Source organism: Myotis yumanensis, unplaced genomic scaffold, assembly GCF_028538775.1.
Source record: "Myotis yumanensis isolate MYYU_CA2020_CCGP unplaced genomic scaffold, mMyoYum1.0.hap1 SCAF_5, whole genome shotgun sequence".
NCBI classification, from domain to species: Eukaryota; Metazoa; Chordata; class Mammalia; order Chiroptera; family Vespertilionidae; genus Myotis; species Myotis yumanensis.
In genome coordinates, this window is record NW_027223756.1 from 107,953,391 (window position 1) to 107,969,854 (window position 16,464).

Here is a 16,464-nt window from a genome sequence, read left to right on the forward strand (position 1 = left end):
CTTGCCACCGGACTCACACAGCTCTTCACGGACTGGAGGTCACCTGGGGCCTGCTTTTGGCCTGGCCGTCCAGGGACCTCAGTGATCCGGCCTTGCAGGGCATAGGGCAGGTTGGACAACCAGGCCAACGCGCACCCTCTACCTGCAGCCGCCACTTCCTGGCCATTGCCCGGCGAGGGCTCCTGTCCCTGACCTGGGCTCTCACCCTCCCCTGCCCTCAGCTCCGTGTGCCCTTTTGGGGGCTCTGATCGGACCTGTTCCCCAAGAATCCAAGGGGGGCCCTCAGGGTTGTCTCTTCCTAAAGGTGCTGTAGGGGCTCGGGGCCCAGGGCCCTGCCTCAGTCCTTGGTCCACCCACTTCCTCACACTCAGCCATTCTGATTTCTCCATCACTATCAGCTGGACTCCTTCCTGATCCCACTTCCACCCCCCACCCCGGTGCTCCCTCACGTGCCCGCCTACCTGACCAGCCCCGGACCTCGATTCCCCCCAGGACAGACCTAGTAACATCCTTCCCCTAACTCCTTCCCCGCAGCCCTGACCCAGCACCCGATCCTCACGCACAATTAGCTGCACAGCCCTGGCCTCCAAGGGCGCTCGGCCCTGACCCCGCAGAAGCGGGGGAGAGCTGGGACCGCCTCACAGCCCCGCCCCCCGGAGGCCCCGCCCCGCCCACCGGCTCCCGGGCGCGGAACCTCGGGCCTCTGCGGGCGGCTGTCCCAGGATGTGCGGCCCCGCCCGCGGCTCCAACGCCGGCAGACGCCGCAGGCTCTTAGGAAAAGGGGCCCTCGGGACGCGCCCCACCTCCCGCCGCGGGGTGTCTCCGTGAGGACTGTCGGCGGCTGCGCGGAGGAGCCGCGGCATCAACCAGTCGCAGGCAGAGAACAGCCACGCAGCGGGCCCTATAGCTCAGGGGTTAGAGCACTGGTCTTGTAAACCAGGGGTCGCGAGTTCAAATCTCGCTGGGGCCTGGCTCGGGTTTCTTCCCCTTTTTATCCCCGACAGGGGGAAACGCGTAAGGTGCCAGCCTTTCGGGGGTGGGAGGCCGCCCCGTGAAGTTCCCAGGGCTGGGCCCCGCCGGCGTCAGCCCCACGGCCCTCCCCGGGGCCGCACACCTCTTGCAGCCGCACGTGGCGTCGGCCTTGCCCTCTCGGAGTCCAGCTGCCCCGCTCCTGCCCCGCGGCCCCTCGCGCTACCGACGAGCTCGTGGCGAGTCGCTCCGTACCCCGGGGGGTCGGGGGAGGCAAGGCTCTCGCCCTTTCATCTCCGCTGCCGGAGACCACCTGTCAGTGCCCCTCCCGCCCCCGGGAACCTCCTGCTTTCGTTGGGAGGGCGACCGAGAATTCCCGCAAAACTCGCCGCTGGCCTCGCCACGTGGCTTCTGCAGGACCCGGCCTTGCGGGGCGGCAGGCACGTGGGGCCAACCAACCCGGGGCCGAAGTCCGGGGCGAGCGGTGCCCCTCTTCACGCACCCCGCCTGCCCCGTTCACTCCCCACGCACCCCGCCTGCCCGGTTCACTCCCCACGCACCCCGCCTGCCCGGTTCACTCCCCACGCACCCCGCCTGCCCCGTTCACTCCCCACGCACCCCGCCTGCCCGGTTCACTCCCCACGCACCCCGCCTGCCCCGTTCACTCCCCACGCACCCCGCCTGCCCGGTTCACTCCCCACGCACCCCGCCTGCCCCGTTCACTCCCCACGCACCCCGCCTGCCCGGTTCACTCCCCACGCACCCCGCCTGCCCCGTTCACTCCCCACGCACCCCGCCTGCCCGGTTCACTCCCCACGCACCCCGCCTGCCCCGATCACTCTCCACGCACCCCGCCTGCCCCGTTCACGGTCTCCTCGGCGCCTCCCCAGGTTTCCGCCAGCGGTTCTCTCCTCCGGTGCACCCGCCAACTTCTGTTTTCTTTCTTTTTCTTTCTTTCTTTTTTCTTTCTTTCTTTTTCTCTTTCTTCTTTCTTTCTTTCTTTCTTTCTTTCTTTCTTTCTTTCTTTCTTTCTTTCTTTCTTTCTTTCTTTCTTTCTTTCTTTCTTTCTTTCTTTCTTTTCTTTCTTTCTTTCTTTCTTTCTTTCTTTCTTTCTTTCTTCTTTCTTTCTTTCTTTCTTCTTCTTCTTTCTTTCTTTCTTTCTTTCTTTCTTTCTTTCTTTCTTTCTTTCTTTCTTCTTTCTTTCTCTTTCTTTCTTTCTTTCTCTCTTCTTTCTTTCTTTCTTTCTTTCTTTCTTTTTCTTTCTTTCTCTTTCTTTCTTTCTTCTTTCTTTCTTTCTTTCTTTCTCTTTCTTTCTTTCTTTCTTTCTTTCTTCTTTCTTTCTTTCTTTCTTTTTTTCTTTCCTTATTTTTCTTTCTTTCTCTTTCTTTCTTTCTTTCTTTCTTTCTTTCTTTCTCTTTCTTTCTTTCTTTCTTTCTTTTTTTCTTTCTTTCTTTCTTTCTCTTTCTTTCTTTCTTTTTTCTTTCTTTCTTTCTTCTTTCTTTCTCTTTCTTTCTCTTTCTTTCTTTCTTTTTCTTTCTTTCTTTCTTTCTTTCTCTTTCTTTCTTCTTTCTTCCTTTCTTTCTCCTTCCTTCCTTCCTTCCTTCCTTCCTTCCTTCCTTCCTTCCTTCCTTCCTTCCTTCTTCTCTTTTTTAAGTTCTCTCCTGAGGATATTAAATCAACATATATGCAGAAGGTCAGCATATATTAGTTGTATTTTTGTGGATTTTAAAGAGAGAGGAAGGAGGAGGGAGGGAAGGAGAGAGAGAGAGAGAGAGACGCGGATCGGTGGCCTCACGCCCCGCCCCCCGCGCCCCGCCCCCGCAGGGCCCAGCTTCGGTTTCCTAACCCGCAGCGGCGCCAAGTGCAGCCGGGAGTCGGCGGTGTCCCGCGCGGGGCTGCGACCGGCCCCGGGCCTTCCGGAGGGTCCGCGCTGGCTGGGGGTGCGGGTGGGGGTGGGGGGGCGCAGCAGGACACGTCGCCTCTGCCTCTGCCAAGGCCCCCCGCGGGTCGCGCCCGCCTGGGTGCCGGGAGGGCGTCCGAGACCCCAGCGGCCTGGCCGGCCCTGGGGCAGCGCCCCTTGCACCGCTCGCTGGGGATTTAGGCTCATTTGTACCTTGACTTCCTTAACAGCGCAAACTAAGAAATCAGCGTCAGAAGGCCAGCAGGTATTCGCTGTGAAGGGTTTTGTTTGTTTACAGGACAAACCTGAATGGTTTTTTTAAAAAAAGACTGGGAGCGACTGTGACAAATTTATAGACTTCGGGTCCGCTGTGACGGGGTGGACGTGGGTTTAGGTCATTCCAGAGAAGACAAGCAGATGCTGCCGCCCCGGGGCGATCTGACCCGGAGGCCTCGGTCGCCGAGCGGAGGGGCGCCCGCCAGCTCTTATCCCGAGCGGGGAGCGCGGGGGGGGGGGGGTGGCGCGGGGTGGGTGGCGCGGGTGCGGAGGGGCGCGGAGGGGCGCGGAGTGGCGCGGGGTGGCGCGGGGGGGTGCGGAGGGGCGCGGGGGGGCGCGGGGTGGGTGGCGCGGGTGCGGGGGGGCGCAGGCGTCTAGGTCCCAGCAGAGGCCGCGAGGGAGCCGCCAGAGCGCCGACCTGGCAATGGGAAAAATCAGCACCTTTCCCTGGAGCAGGTCAGCCGCCTCGCGTCCCCCGCACCTGTAACAGCCAGCTGGTGGCACAAAAATAAACGTTTGGGCCAGCTTGGCGTGAATTTTGTGAAGTTTGCTGCAGGGAATCGGAATCACTTTTACTCCTGAACAACCAGTCCGGTTCAAGTCCTTTGGGAAGAGCAGGTCCGAGGGGAGTGGTGAGGGGGCGCCGCACCGCCGCCGGTTCTCCGGGGAAGGGAGGCGGCTCCGTCCCGGGCGGTCCCGGGAGGGCCGAGCGCCGGGCACCTGCCTGGGCGCCGCGGGTGCGCGCGCTGGTGCCAGCCGTGGGGAGCGAGGTTCCGGCCATCTCACGTCTGCCTTACACTTCCCTACATTTCCTGAACACGCGGCAAATAACTATGTGTTGTTTTTAAAACATTTTCATAAGACGATACCAGGCAGCCCACATGAAGAGACGGCCCCGGTTTCATTGCATTTCTCCCATCGCGGCCGATGACCTCCGGCTCTCTCGGCCTCTGCGCCCCGCCCCTGGGCCTCCAGACTTGCACCTTATTGGGGCTCCCTTGGGAGGGGGCCTCCAGTCCCCCAAAGCGAAAGGATGCCCTTCCCCGCTGCCTGAGTGGCTATAGCAATCCGGATCCCAGGACATCTCAGGGGGGCCGAGCGGGACGCGGCGTTTGCACTGCGCGAGCCGGGACCGCCGAGAGTTCACCGTGGACGCGGACACGGCTGGAAGGGATGGGCGAGCGTGGGAGACTCCGAAACCCGAGCAGTTCCCGATAAGCCAGAAATGAACACATTTCCTGGCGATGCAATGACGCCACACAGAATCAGACTAAGGACTGAGCGGCAAGCTGGAGCACCAGCTGGCTCGTTGGTCTAGGGGTATGATTCTCGCTTTGGGTGCGAGAGGTCCCGGGTTCAAATCCCGGACGAGCCCAGTTTTATGCTTTTTACAAAATAAAATTTGTCACATGGCCAGTTTGGGTTCTATACAGGCAGTGGGAATGGCCGAGCTCCGGGAGAGCGGGGTCTCGGGAAGGAGAGCACGTGGAGGAGCGGGAGCCGCCTGGGATCTGCAGGAGCCGCGAGAGGCCGCGTGCAGGGCCTCCTGCTTGGGGCTCAGCCCGCTGCGGGGCGGTCCTCGGCGCCTATGAAATTGCAGGAGCGCCGCGTCGGAGCAGGTTGTCGCCGTCAATAGAGGAACTGGGAGGCCATGCTTGCAGGTTTCCGTAGTGTAGTGGTTATCACGTTCGCCTAACACGCGAAAGGTCCCCGGTTCGAAACCGGGCGGAAACAGGACTTGCTGGACCTCTGTTTTCCTCCCCGGCCTTTTAAAATTTCTTGTGTTGCATTCCATTTGGAACCCTCGGAGACAATGCAGGACATCACGTCATCACCTCCACCTCGTTACAGACACAGACGGGATCCAGAGAGATCCGCACCACAGCCCTGATTTCCCGCTTCGGCCGCCTGCCCCCGTAAGGACCTTGAGCACCTCACTTTCGGCCCAGAGCACCCCTCGCAGGAGGCCTCACACAGTCCGGCCACGCCGCAGCCGCTGGCCCCACACCGGGTTCTGCACGAATAAGGGCAGAACTTCCCGCTAGAGTTCCATTTCGTATAACCCATTGGGAAAAAATGGGTTATTGTGACCCATTGGAAAAAATGCTTAGAGGGTAGAAGGTGCTGCACAAGCTTGTCGGCGCACCAACCCACACCCACAAAGAGCCTGAAGCCTTGACCAGCACCTCAGACCGCTGCGACACGTAACCGCAGCGACGACGTCAATTCGGTTGTCTATTCTCAGTGTTGGTAACGTCCCCAGCAGCCTCAGGAAAACTTCGTATGGAATTTTAAACCAAGAGCAATAGGCCAAGGAGGTGGTGCAGAGGAGCCTTTACGAAATAAAACGGGGGTAGGAGGGAGAAAATTAAAGTGAAGAAGCTCATAGACACATACTCTTGGGTAGCTGTCCACCGCCCCTTCTAGGAAACCCCAGATGACTTTAAAAGGGCCTTTTACGTTTACCCAGATACAGCCAGTCCGAGTAATTACAGCAGCCATTTAAAACGAAGGGCTGTGCTCGGTGGATAGAGCATTGGCCTGAGGACTGAAGGGCCCAGGTTCAGTTCTGGTCAAGGGCACGAACCTCGGTTGCAGGCTCCATCCAGGTTCCTGATGGGGCATATGCAGGAGGCAACCAATCCATGTATCCCTCTCATCACTAGTGTTTCTTTCTCTCCCTCTCCCTTCCTCTCTGAAATCAATAAAAATATATTTAAAAAATAAGAAAAGAAAACTCTAAAAATAAATACATAAAATGAGGGACTGTGTGACGGAGACCCACTTGTTGAGATTGCCGATGAGGGTGATAGACCAATCAACTTGCCGATTTTCTTGAATAATGGCGGGAAAAGAAGAGAAAGGAGAGAAACCTCACAGCTGGTCTCGAAACTGAGTCTTTTTTCTCCTGGGTTCGCTGTTAGGCTGGATGGTCTGTCACAAACGTAGACCTGGGGTCTGCCCTGGATGGGCTACTGAGCCCACCAGCAAAAGATTCAGTTATTTCATTTCTCAAAAATAAACAAACACCCAAATAAATAAACAACATGAGCAGTCAGCTGCGAGCCATGCTGTCATTGTAATACCTGCAAAATTCGGTTGTCAGCAGTTGTCTTCATCACAATTCTTCGGAGATTACACAAAACTTTTTGTTTTTCACTCAAGTCAACCATAAAGCAATGAAACGGTGTGAATGAAAAGGGCTATGCAGTCAACCCGACAAGCTCAGGGGCTACATGGCAAGCCTGACACTGTCGGCCTAATAAGCTTAGTGACCAAAAGCAACCACACGGGATGGCCTGACCACAAATTTCTAACTGGGCAGGTCATGGCGGGTATCACAGGCCTATAGCTCCCTTAGCAAAGGAAGTAAGCCCGAACCACTGTGCTTAGGCATCCAGGATAGCATGTGAAAGGCAAAAGAACGCCCAGGCCAACCGAAAAAGTTAGAAGACCAACAATTACAAGCATTATTGGATGAAGGTGCGTGTCAAACTCAAAAACAACTTGTAGAAAGATTAAACGTTGCTCAGGAAACAATTTCTGATCATTTACAAGCACTGGGAAAGATTGTAAAGAAGGAAAATGGGTGCCACATCAACTGAAGGAAAGACAAATGGAAAACCGAAAAGTCATCAGTAAAATGTTGCTTCAACAGCACGAAAGAAAGTCTTTTTTGCATCGAATTGTGACTGGCGATGAAAAGTGGATTTATTTTGAGAATCACAAAGGCACAAAATCATGGGCTGATCCAGGTCAACCATCAACATCGACTGCAAGGCCAACTCGCTTCGGAAAGAAGACAATGCTCTGCGTTTGGTGGGATCAGGAAGATGTGGTGTATTATGAGTTTCTAAAACCAGGTGAAATCGTTAATACTGACCGCTACCGGCAACAAATAATCAATTTGAACCACGCTTTGATTGTGAAATGACCAAAATGTGCCAGAAGACACGGCAAAGTAATTTTGCTTCATGATGACACACCATCACACACTTCCAAACCAGTTAAAGACACGTTAAAAGATCTTGCCTGGGAAGTATTAACCCACCCGCTGTATTCACCAGACCTTGCTCCTTCAGATGACCACTAGTTCCGATCGATGGCCCACGCACTTTCTGAGCAGCACTTCAAAACATAGGAAGAAGTGGAAAATTTGGTCTCTGAATGGTTTGCCTCAAAACAAGAGACGTTCTATTGGGACAGAAACCACAAATTACCTGAAAGATGGGGGAAATGTGTAGCTGGAGATGGACATTATTTTGAATAAAGCACTTTCCATGTTTCTCTTGAAATTATCGTGTTTTCTTTGATTACAAAATCCGCCATTATTAACCGGTACACCTGGTACCTTTGAAATGTCAGAGTAATTTTCTTTTCCTTCCTCTCGAAGGCACAACTGCCACACCAGAGGCCAGGACCACCAGGCAGGAGACTGCAGACCCCTCCTGCCGCATACCATCTCTGTGTGCTATAAATATGAAATGTTGACTATCCTTTACCCACCAATGTAAAATATGTATTGGTTCTCTATTTTGACATTTATCCAATCCTAGCTGATTCCACCCCCACATCTGCTTTCTCCTGCACCTTTAATCTATCACCAATGGACTTCATGCACCTTCCTTATCACTCGACCTTTGGTTTTAATGTATAAAATAAGCTGCGACACTGCCATTCTCCGGAGCATGTGAAATCTTGCTCCCCAACATGTCATCAGTTTGGCTCAAAGAAACTCATGACAATTCTCTACAGGTTTGGATGTTTCTTATGTCAACGACAGAATTCAGCAGTTTCTTTTATTTCTTTCATTTTTATTTCTTTTTAATATGTTTTATTGATTTTTATTTTTATGTTTTTCTTTTCTTTTTTTAAAAATATATTTTATTGATTTTTTACAGAGAGGAAGGGAGAGGGATAGTTAGAAACATCCATGATCGAGAAACATCGATCAGCTGCCTCCTGCACACCCCTTGCTGGGGATGTTCCCGCAACCAAGGCACATGCCCTTGACAGGAATCGAACCTGGGACTCTTCAGTCCACAGGCCGACGCTCTAGCCCAGTGATGGCGAACCTATGACACGCGTGTCAGAGGTGACACGCGAACTCATTTTTTTGGTTAATTTTTCTTTGTTAAATGGCATTTACATATATAAAATAAATACCACAAATATAAGTCTTGCCCAGCGGCAGATCATGTTGGCAGAAGGAAACGAGGCAGCCAGTCTACAGTCAGCAGAGCTCAGAGGGCTTTCTGCATGCAGCATCCTACCAGCCAACGCAAATAAGAGGCCAGGGGAAGGAGAAAGTTCATAGAAACGAAAATTGGAGCTGAAACGTAGGTACTGATACCGTAATTGCACTCATTATGACCTGACACGAATATCGAATATCGCAGTCACCGTGTAGAGCTGGGGCTAGTGTTTCTGAACGGAAGAAGAAGGTTGAATTGTGTCCTGGAAAAAAGATACGTCGGAATCCTAACCCCCAGGACCTCAGGATGTGACCTTTTTTGGAAATAGCATCTTTGCAGATACGATCGAGTTAAAATCAGATCAGGGCTGGCTCTAATCCAAAATGACTTGGGGGGAAGGGGGAAATTCTGAGACAGACACGTGGGGAGAAGGCCATGAGGGCATGCAGGCAGAGGTCAGGGTGGTGCTTTCACAAGCCAAGGAACCCCGAAGATTGCCATCAAACCCCCAGAAGCCAAGGGAGAGGCCTGGAACAGATTCTGCCGTAGTCTCAGAAGGAACCAACCCTGCCAACACCTTGAACTCAGAGTTCTGGCCTCCAGACCTGTGAGAGAATACATTTCTGTTGGTTAAGCCCACCTGGTCAGTGACACTTGCTTGCAGCAGCCCCAGGGAATTAATGCAGGGGCAGCATAACAGACCAGGGATGACTGTTATTAGGCAGGGAAAAGCAGCAGTGCGGACATCTCCACTTCTGTCAGAAACTGGCCCTTGCAGGCGATACAGGCAAGTACAGGAGTAGAGAGAAACAACTCAGTAAATGCTGAAACAACAAACAAAAAACATAGCAGAGGGGCACCGCAGAGGAGCCATCAGTCAAAACTGCAGAAGAACCCATTTCTCTTAATTATTTGGAAAGCAAGTTGCTGCCGGGTCTATCCCCACATACAAGAATAACTTCCCGAGGAGTTACATTCATACTGGAAAAGTAAGCCTTTGGTTTCTTTTTGCTTCTTCCTTTGTCTCCTTTTCCTGCAGCCTTTAAATAATAAAAAATCATTTATTGAGCTAGTTGGCATATACTTGGGACTCTGAGGAATATGTAAATTTAGATTCCTGTCCTCAAAATGTCTAAAATATAATGGGGAAGCTTAGGTGTGAAAAATAAATTTTAATGACAATTCAAGAGATTCAATGTCAAAATAAGGGCAGACAATAGCAAGGACATAAGGGATGGCCACGTGCTACTTACTTCCATGACTATCTCTAAGCTGACTGGAACTCCAGTGTAAAGTAATACTGAATAGTTGGGGTGACAGTTTCATTATTAAGTCCGCTGCCTTCTGCAAGAGTTTACTATTTATCCTTTATTAGATTCAGGATGTTTCTTTCTATTCTTAATTTTCTCAGAGGTTTCTTTATTTAATTAATCATGAATTTAGGTTGCATTTTATCAAATGTCTACTTTTTAAATCTACCGGGGGTATTTTTCTCCCAAACTCTTTCATGGACTTAGTTATAGAAAAGATTTGAAGATGTTTAACCATTTGTGCAGTCCCAGGAAAAGGCCGGTAGATCATTGTTATTTTTTTGCAATATGAAGTGTGACAGGTTGTATTATCTGAAAATGGCTTCAATAAGATTTTCCATCTTACCTGTTCTTCCAACAATGTAATTTGCTTCTCCCATGGGCAGGCTGGGTTTAGGTTCCCTCTCCGGAAATCTAAATGTACCAAGGCTCTGGTAGAAGTGACATGATAGGACTTCTAAGGCTAGGCCATGCCGGAAGCCGGTCCATCCTTGCTGCTTGACACAGTCACTGCGGGGAAGAAACATCTGCACAGCACATGTTTCAAGGGACCTGGCGTGTATGGCATACTATTCTTAATATGTTTGCTCCCCTTCTTGGCGCTGTGTGTTTTAACCAAGGTCACCTCTCCGAGAAAGGTTGTTTCCCCAGGTAGGGATTTTTTCCTGAAGTTATGGAGGGGATAAACTTCTTAATTAAATGCCAGGCGGGCAGTTAATCACTTTAACTATGAACAATCACCCTTAAGCTACATAATCTTTACTCCCTGGAATGGAGATAAGAAACGCCCTAACCTTTGGAATAGAAATGGATAGGATTAAAATCAACTGGTATAAATACAGATGTAACAACACAGTAACACCCAGAACTTGGCTGGAGATCCTGGCTAGAGATCCTGGCTAGGCTGCTGATCAACTGAACGCTGGCTCCGTGTCATTCCTTCTTCGCCAACTCTGTCCACACCTTTGGGGACCCCTGGACCTGCTGGGGTTGGACCCCAACATCACCATAAAAGGCAGTACAGCTTCTGCCTGCTTCTCTTGAGCTATGTGCTCCTGGAATCCAGCCATGATGAGGCGCTCCGGGATCCAGATCCAGCCCCCTCCTCCCGCCCCTAGAGGAAACAGAAGTGGCGGTGGGCTCGGTTGGAAGCAGGAAGACGCTAGTGGAGTTGCAGGGGGCCGTGGGGCCATGTCGGGGAAGTTGAACCACCTGGAGGAGCATCTGGAGAAATTCGTGGAGAACATCCGGCAGCTCGGCATCATCGCCAGCGACTTCCAGCCCAGTAGCCAGGCCGGGCTCAACCAGAAACTGAATTTGATCGTGACCGGCTTACAGGATATTGATAAATGCAGACAGCAGCTTCATGACATTACTGTACCTTTGGAAGTTTTCGAATATATAGATCAAGGTCGAAACCCACAACTCTACACCAAAGAGTGCCTGGAAAGAGCTGTGGCGAAAAATGAGCAAGTTAAAGGGAAGATGGATACGATGAAGAAATTTAAAGGCCTGTTGATTCAAGAGCTTTCTGAAGTCTTTCCAGAAGACGTGGCAAAATACCGAAGCATCCGAGGGGAGGACCATCCCCCGTCCGTAACTTCCTCTTCAAACATCTAGTCCTGCGTGAATCATCTTAACCCTCAGGCAGCTTGTGACTGAGCGGCCTCAGAGACAGGAGGCCTAAAGGACTTTGTGGAGCTGTGCTGCCAGCAACGCCTCTTTGCAGAGGGCTGGTGTGCGCACATTTTTAAAAATTAAATCTTTATTGTTCAGATTATTACATTGGTTCCTCTTTTTCCCCACCATAACTCCCCTCCACCCAGTTCCCACCCCTCCCTCCGCCCTCACTCCCCACCCACTGTCCTCATCCATAGGTGCACGATTATTGTCCAATCTCTTCCCGCACCCCCCATACCCCTTTCCCCACCAAGAATAGTCAGTCCATTCCCTTTCTATGTCCCTAATTCTGTTATAATCACCAGTTCATACTGTTCATCAGATTATTTATTCACTTGATTTTTTTTATTGCTAAAAGTATTTCAAAGGGTATTACATATGTGTCCTTCCCCCCCCCCACCCCCCCGCCCTTGACAATCCCCTGGCCTCCCTTACCCCCCAGTGTCTTATGTCCATTGGTTATGCTTATATGCATGCATACAAGTCCTTCAGTTGATCTCTTACCCCCCTCCCTCCTGCCCCCCAACCCTCCCCGGCCTTCCTGCTGCAGTTTGACAATCAGTTTGAGGCAGCTCTGCCTCTGTATCTATTATTGTTCAAAAGTTTGTAATGGTCTTTATTATCCATGAATGAGTGAGATCATGTGGTATTTTTCCTTCATTGACTGGCTTATTTCACTTAGCATAATGCTCTCCAGTTCCATCCATGATGTTGCAAATGGTAAGAGTTCCTTATTTTTTACAGCAGCATAGTATTCCATCGTGTTGGTTTCCTCTGTCACCGAAGCAAGCAAGCCTCATGTTCGCTTCAAGCTGCCTGGCTGCCGGCCACCATCTTGGCTGGCAGTTAATTTGCATATCACCCTGATTAGCCCATGGGAAGGGTAGCGGAGGTACAGCTAATTACCATGTTTCTCTTTTATAAGATAGGATTTCCAAGATAATTCTGCCATACAGGATCAAATGCATCGCACTCAAAAGAGTTCATCACGCCGAAACCGGTTTGGCTCAGTGGATAGAGCGTCGGCCTGGGTTGCAGGCACATCCCCAGTGGGAGATGTGCAGGAGGCAGCTGATCGATGTTTCTCTCTCATCGATGTTTCTAACTCTCTATCTCTCTCCCTTCCTCTCTGTAAAAAATCAATAAAATATATTTTAAAAAAAAAGAGTTCATCACTACCAAACTATACCACAGTTTTCTAATCCATTCATCTACTGATGGGCACTTAGGCTGTTTCCAGATCTTAGCTATGGTGAATTGTGCTGCTATGAACATATGGGTGCACATATCCTTTCTGATTGGTGTTTCTGGTTTCTTTGGATATATTCCTAGAAGTGGGATCACAGGGTCAAATGGGAGTTCCATTTTTGGTTTTTTGAGGAAACTCCATACCGTCTTCCATAGTGGCTGCACCAGTCTGCATTCCCACCAGCAGTGCACAAGTGTTCCTTTTTCTCCACATCCTCTCCAGCACTTGTCGTTTGTTGATTTGTTGATGATAGCCAGTCTGACAGGTGTGAGATGGTACCTCATTGTTGTTTATTCACTTGATTTTTAGATTCACTTGTTGATAGATGTGTATTTGTTGTTTACAATTTGTATCTTTACCTTTTTCTTCTTCTTCCTCTTCTTAAAGGATACCTTTCAGCATTTCATATAATACTGGTTTGGTTGATGAACTCTTTTGAGTGCAATGCATTTGATCCTGTATGGCAGAATTATCTTGGAAATCCTATGTTATAAAAGAGAAACATGGTAATTAGCCATACCTCAGCTACCCTTCCCATGGGCTAATCAGGGTGATATGCAAATTAACTGCCAGCCCAGGTGGCGGCCGGCAGCCAGGCAGCTTGAAGTGAACTTGAGGCTTGCTTGCTTCAGTGACAGAGGAAACCAACATTCCCCGCCTGCCTCTGCTGGCCTCTGAGCTTGCATTTTGAAACATTGTTACAAATATAGAAGCTAAACAAAACCCCAGAAACCTGCTTTCAGCCAGCCGGGATCTTAGAGCTGGAGTTGAAACAGTGTTTTGATTATAGAACCCAAACAAACCAGATACCTGCTTTCAGCAGCTGAGGCCTTAGAGGTGGAGCCAAGCCTCAGAGCTAAAGCTGGCCCAGAATAAAAAAAAAGAAAAAAAGGAGCGGTCGGGAGCTTCAGTCACCTGCCAGCCTGAAAACGGCCCTTAGCCCCTCACCCAGACTGACCAGGCACCCCAGTGGGGACCCCCACCCTGAAGGGGGTGTGACCAGCTGCAAACAGCCATCATCCCCTCACCCAGGCTGGCCAGGCACCCAAGCAGGACCCCCACCCTGATCCAGGACACCCTTCAGGGCAAACCAGCTGGCCCCCACCCATGCATCAGGTCTCTATCCTATATAGTAAAAGGGTAATATGGCTCCCAGCACCGGGATCAGCGGAGCTGCGAGGCCTCCCACCACCGGGATCAGCGTGACAGGGGGCAGCGCCCAAACCCCCTCATCACCCTGCGGCTCTGTGTGTGATCGGGGGCGGGGCCACAACCTCCCTCTCCGCCCTGCTCTGTTTGTGACAGGGGAAGGTGCCCCAACCCCCTGATCCGCCCTGCTCTGTGTGTGACAGGGTGCGGTGCCCCAACCCACCCCCCCATGGGCCCTGCTCTGTGTGTGACGGGGTAGAGCCATAACCTCCCCATCGGCCCTGCCCTGAGTGTGACAGTGGTGGCGCCCCAACCCTCTGATCGGCCCTGCTCTGTGGGTGATAGAGGGCAGCGCCCCAACCCCCCTGCCCCACAGGCCCTGCTCTGTGTGTGATGGGGTAGAGCCATAACCTCCTCATCGGCCCTGCCCTGAGTGTGACAGGGTGCGGCGCCCCAACCCCCTGATCCACCCTGCTCTGTGTGTGACAGGGGGCGGTGCCCCAACCCCCCAATCGGCCCTACCCTGAGCATGACTGATGGTGGCATCGCAACCTCCTGATCCGCCCTGCTCTGTGCATGACAGGGAGTGGCGCCCCAACTCCCCAATCAGCCCTGCTCTGATCCTGACCAGGGGATGCACCTAGAGATTGGGCCTGCCCTCTGCCACCGGGGAGCAGGCCTAAGCCAGCAGGTCATTATCTCCCGAGGGGTCCCAGACTGCGAGAGGGCACAGGCCGGGCTGAGACACCCCCCTCCCCCCCGAGTGCACAAATTTTTGTGCACTGGGCTTCTAGTATTAAATATGGTAGTAAAGGGTTTAAAAATATTACCTAAGACTTTTCTGTTTGCATACTTCTCTTTTTTCATTTTATTATGATGTCAAAGAATGCTAAAAAAAAATAAAGAAAAGGTTTAATATGAGAAAAAAAATAATGTCTTTGTTTTACTATGGTCGCAAATATCAAAAAATTTCTGTATGTGACACGGCACCAGAGTTAAGTTAGGGTTTTTCAAAATGCTGACACGCCGAGCTCAAAAGGTTCACCATCGCTGCTCTAGCCACTGAGCCAAACTAGTCAGGGCTGTTTTTCTTTCTTTCTTTTTTTTTTTTTTTTCATGCAAAAAGCAAAGGGTTTATTGATACCAGCATGCTGGGACTCACAGCTTACTCTGAGCACAGAGCAGTGGCTGTGAGCCTGTTTTTCTTTTTTTTTTAAATTGATGTTTAGAGAGAGGGAGGGAGAGGGATAGAGAGATAGAAGCATGGATGAGAGAGAAACATCATTGCTTGGCTACCTCCTGCACGCCCACACTGGGGATCGAGCCCACAACCTGGGCATATGTCCTGATCAGGAATCAAACCCGTGACCTCTTTCTTCCTGGGTCAACGCTAAACCACTGAGCCACACTGGCCAGGCAGTTTTTTTCTTTAAAAAATATATATTTCATTAATTTTTTTACAGAGAGGAAAGGAAAGGGATAAAAGAGTTAGAAATATTGATGAGAGCGAAACATCGATCAGCTGCCTCCTGCACACTCCCCATTGGGTATGTGCCTGAAACCAAGGTGCATGCCCCTGATCGGAATTGAACCCGGGATCCTTCAGTCCCCAGGCCGATACTCTATCCACTGAGCCAAACCGGTTAGGGCAGTTTCTTTTATTTTTTAAAAACTAACAAATTTCCAATCGTTATGACTACTGTGTAGAGATACAATTTATTTTAGCAGAGTGATTTTGTCTCTCACAACCTTACTAAACTCACTTATCAGGTCTTGCTGTTTATTTTGAAGATTCCATTGAATTTTCCCCAGATATCATGTCATTTAAATAATGAGAATTTTATTTCTTGCTTGCTTTTCTCACCTTGTTGCACTGGCCAGAATCTTTATGACAATGTTGAATAGAAGTGGTGAGAGTTGACTTGATCAGTAGCTGAAATCATCTGAGCCACTTGGTTTCAGAAAATTATTCATCTTATAACTGAAAGTTTGTACACTTTGACTAACTTCTCTCCATTTAGCCCACTCCCAGCACCTGCAACCACCATTCTACCCTCTACTCACACAAGGATTTTTCCATTGATTTTTAGAGAGAGTGGAAGGGAGGAAGTGGAAGAGAGAGAGAAACATCGATGAGTTGCCTTCCGCATGTGGCCAGGCTGGAGATGGAACCTGTAACCCAGGTACATGCCCTTGCCTGGGAATCGAACCCAAGACCCTTCAGTCCGAAGCTGACACTGTATCCACTGAGTCACACGGGCCAAGGATAGAGTTAGCTTTTTTGCATTCTATATGTAAGTGAGATCATACAGCATTTGTCTTCTATGTGGCTTATATCAGTTAGCATGATGTCCTTCAGGTTTATCTATGTTGTCACAAATGGCAAGATTTTCTTACTATTATTTTTTAAAATATATTTTTCTTGATTTTAGAGTGGGAGGTAAAGGGGGAGAGAGATAGAAACATCAACAATGAGAGAGAACCATTGATTGACTGCCTTCTTCATGCTCCCCACTGGGGATCAAACCCGAAACCAAGGCATGTGCCCTGACTGGGAATCAAACTGTGACCACTAAATGGGCCATGGCATCCTACATACATAGATCAACACTCATTTTCTTTTTAAAAATATTTTTATTGACTTTTTACAGAGAGGAAGGGAGAGGAGTAGAGAATTAGAAACATCGATCAGCTGCCTTCTGCACACCCCCTACTGAGGATCAAGCCTGCAACCAA

At 50.4% G+C, this 16,464-nt stretch overlaps 3 non-coding genes and 1 pseudogene across 3 annotated transcripts; all 4 read left to right on the forward strand.

Moving 5' to 3' along the window:
• The first annotated feature begins 897 nt into the window (after positions 1–897).
• TRNAT-UGU (transfer RNA threonine (anticodon UGU)) lies at positions 898–970 on the forward strand. Its single transcript has one exon. It is a non-coding gene; the product is annotated as a tRNA-Thr (tRNA).
• A 3,478-nt stretch (positions 971–4,448) lies between these two features.
• TRNAP-UGG (transfer RNA proline (anticodon UGG)) lies at positions 4,449–4,520 on the forward strand. The gene has a single exon. It is a non-coding gene; the product is annotated as a tRNA-Pro (tRNA).
• Positions 4,521–4,806: 286 nt separating this feature from the next.
• Positions 4,807–4,879, forward strand: TRNAV-AAC (transfer RNA valine (anticodon AAC)). Its single transcript has one exon. It is a non-coding gene; the product is annotated as a tRNA-Val (tRNA).
• A 5,962-nt stretch (positions 4,880–10,841) lies between these two features.
• Positions 10,842–11,270, forward strand: LOC139011552 (mediator of RNA polymerase II transcription subunit 10 pseudogene; annotated as a pseudogene).
• The last annotated feature ends 5,194 nt before the right edge of the window (positions 11,271–16,464 follow it).